At 29.9% G+C, this 3767-nt stretch overlaps 1 long non-coding RNA gene across 1 annotated transcript; it reads left to right on the plus strand.

The window, feature by feature from the left end:
- Positions 1-397: 397 nt before the first annotated feature.
- LOC109337439 lies at positions 398-3164 on the plus strand. Its single transcript, XR_002106453.1, has 3 exons — positions 398-490; positions 1093-1208; positions 2121-3164. It is a non-coding gene; the product is annotated as an uncharacterized LOC109337439 (long non-coding RNA).
- Positions 3165-3767: the final 603 nt, after the last annotated feature.

Consider the following 3767-nt stretch of genomic DNA (forward strand, 5'->3'; position numbering starts at 1 on the left):
GAAGAATATTTCGAGATTCTTCAAGCTTCCAATTTTTTATTAACTCAAGACTAAGATTTATATTCTTCTTTACTGTGAGTAACGAATTGCAATTTTAATTTTATACAATATTCAATCAAGCTATTATGGCCAAATATCCTAGAATTATTCCACCTAGAAGAAAATGGAATCACATTAAACTTTGGATTTGTATTCTCAAGATTCAACATTATTAATAACCTCCATCCTATCGCTGATGAAACTTTGAAATTGTTAAGTTTTCTTGTATTTTATGTATGCATGTGAGTTGTGAATAATAGTCCCACATAGGTTAGTTATAAAAAAACAATCTCATTTTATTGGTATAAAAGGAAATGACTTCTAAGGGATTGAATCATTAAACTATCTTACACTTCGGCCAATCACTTATTTCGGGCCAAGTTTTTCCTAGTTTAATTTTTTTTGTTTGGTTTCTCTTTGAGGGCTGCTCCTTTGTGCATCAATAATCCAGGTAACTATATTCCATCATTTCTTCTTAATTCTACCATTTCTTTATTTAAATAACTTACTATATTGTGATGTATTTACTTTTTTACTCTATTTTATATGTGAATTTAATATTTATCTGAAGTTTCTAATGGATTTTATTTTGTGACATAAAATATATTTTGCAATATGATAATCATATTTTAAGTAAAGTTTTAGAACAATTAAAATGAAGTCATCCCCATAGTAATGTGATTCATATTTTCAAAAATTACTATTGTCAAATATTAATCATGTAAATATTCAAATTAAAAAGGGTGTACTGTAATATCAAGTAATACAAAATGAATTAAAAACTTAATTATTTTAAAATTCTAATTAAAAATTTGTCGATATTGTATAAGTTTTATATTTTAACTTTACTAAATTCAGAATAAATACTGAATAATAAAGAGTGACACTAGCTTTTATAAGTTCATTTTAGTGGTTCAAAAGATTAATATTTCGTAATGAAGAAATATTTTTTTACTGAAAAAAGATGTATATATTCATTTAGACTATTGTTTTATATATACTGCATTTTATTTATATTATTCAAGAAATTGGAATAATGGAATACAGTACTAGATTTTATCATCAACTGGGAATTCTATCTTGATGCATTGGTTACACAGGGTAGTGGTGTTACAACTATTGGTTTTCAACTCAGGCTCAATAAGGCAAAATGTGGAACCATTGTTCTAGTAAGTTTAATCATCTATAAAATTTAAGTGTAATTATATATAAAAATGAATATCACTCTCATTTCAGTCCCTCAATTTTTGATGTTACTAAGTTAGTTCCTAATAAATATAAATTACCATTTTGGTCCAATTGTTTTTCAAACCAGAACCACATCAACCCTTCATTCTTCATCTGTTTGTTAATGTTAATGGAGTTGATCCAGTGGCACGTTAAGTGCTGACATGACTACTTGTGGTGATTCCATGCTCGAAAGTTATCATGCTCCTACGTATATATAGATCCAATAGAGAAATCAAGACTACATAGTTCTGGTTTGAAAATGATTAAATTAGTTCAGTTGACTTTTGTTGATTTGGAAAATATCGATGGAGTTGGGAGAGTTGATTTTAATTGATTTTGAAATATTAATAATATATCATTATTTTAATTCAATGGAACTAATAGCTTAGAGAGGTGTCTTTGCATTTTTAGAGAAGTTAGAGATGACTCAAACCATGACCTTACTATAAAAAATCCATAAAATTCAGTAAGTGGTAAGATAGTTTTGAATTATTTTTATATGAAATTAATAGCTTTGAGGTATAGACCTTTTTTCCCATTTTCAGAGAAGTTAGAAAGGACTCGAATCATGACCTTACTATAAAAAACCCATAAAATTCATTGAGGAGATAAAATCATTTTTAATTATTTTTTATATGGAACTAATAGTTTTGAGTCAGTATTGGTCGTACACCTTCTTCCCATAAAATTACATATTTAGTCACACTTTGTAACATTATATGTAATGATAATTAGGACTCAGGTTAGTTTTGTGGCCTATTGTTATTTCCTAACAGGTTTGCAAACATAAATAAATAAACAAATGAATAAATTAATACAAAGATGGGAAAATAACAAACTTGATGGTGCAGGTCGTGAGGAAGCAAAAAAAAAAACATGGCTTTTGTGAGCTGCAAAGATTTGGACAAAGAGGGATGTCGGGCCTTCTAGGGGCCTTTTTAGCAACATGCAAATGAGTTCTTTAATTGTATGAGCCAGTGAAAGACACAACTCCTTTAGCAGTGGGTAACATCTTCTACATCTTCGTTGTAAACCTCTTCCATATCTATGCCTAATGGAGATAGTAACATTGCTTTGCTCCAATGGAACGAAACACATGGAATATCCACCATGAGGCTGGTTCATATGCATAAATTGTGGCCCCAAGTTTGGAAAAGAGAACATTTTGGGGATGACCCATGTTTTTTTGTGAGTGGCTTACCCGTGAAGTAGTAGTGGCTATAGTGGTGGTTGGATTTGTTATTGGTATGGAAAGTGGTGTCCGAAACTCGTCCATTGTAGGAATGAATGAAGTGAGGCTTTAAGGTTTTTTTGTTTAGTAAAGTGAAAGTTTATGAAGGTAGTATAAAAAGGGGTTGAGGCAATGGAACAAACACAAGATTTAAGGGGAGCAAGACAAATACTTCAAAAGAAATTGGTACGAAGGAAAATTAAGATGAGAATTGAGAATAGGAAAGAGACTCCATTCTATGATACCATGGGATGTACCAATATCAAGAGGAATATTTCATTTGATCCATTTGAGGTAGAGATTTTGATGTGGCGACATGGATTAAATTGGAAGCCAAGCAAGAATGATGGTGGCACCATACGAGAACTGCCAAAAAGAAGAGAATCCCCCATTTCATTATGCGTTATAATTTTTTAATAGAAGATACCCATTACTTCTACTTGAAGATGGGATATGCCACAAACTCATAGCAACCAAATATATTTATAAAGTTGTCTCTTTTTCTTTTTTGTAATTGTGTGACATTAAGAAGGTGAAGTAGGTAACATCTTCTAAATCTTCCCCCTCTCTTTTCGTAACAGTGTAAGATTAAATGAGACACTTCTCTTTCCTCTAGAAACTGTCCCCTCAAGATTAATATAGGTGTGGCATGTACATGTCAAAGAAAATGTCCCATATAATGATGAAAATGAATGGTTTTTTAGTGTTTTTTTGTAAACCTCCTTCAACTTGTTTTTAAATGGGAGTATATAAATATGGCTCAATGCTCTTTAATTCCAAATGAATATATGTGGAAATGGAGTAATAACTTATAACATATAGATAACTGAGTCCACATAACCCATATTCTAACTTTCACCTTATTTATATAATAATTTTGTAACTTTTCAACTATTATGAATTAAAACGAAAATTAATAAATTATAAGAAACAATTAATAATTAATTGATCGTTATGACTCGAATAATTAAATGGTTCTACGACATAAAAAGTGCTCTATTCCAATTTGATGTTGTATTTTTTGATGAAATTTTTGTACTCTTCATTTTCTAAGTAGGCCGGACACAATTGAGTTTTCATACAACTATTACCAACTTATCAAAATGATGTCATTTCCAATTCTTTTTAATAATATTAAACCTTAAATGACATCGCTTTGTATCATCTTCTTCCCTTTCACTAACTCCAAGAAAAATATATTTTAGCCCTGCTAGATTTATGTTGTAACACCCCAATTTGCACATAGGAAAATATATAATTTCGAGGT

This window comes from Lupinus angustifolius, unplaced genomic scaffold (genome assembly GCF_001865875.1).
Source record: "Lupinus angustifolius cultivar Tanjil unplaced genomic scaffold, LupAngTanjil_v1.0 Scaffold_6_75, whole genome shotgun sequence".
Taxonomy (NCBI): domain Eukaryota; kingdom Viridiplantae; phylum Streptophyta; class Magnoliopsida; order Fabales; family Fabaceae; genus Lupinus; species Lupinus angustifolius.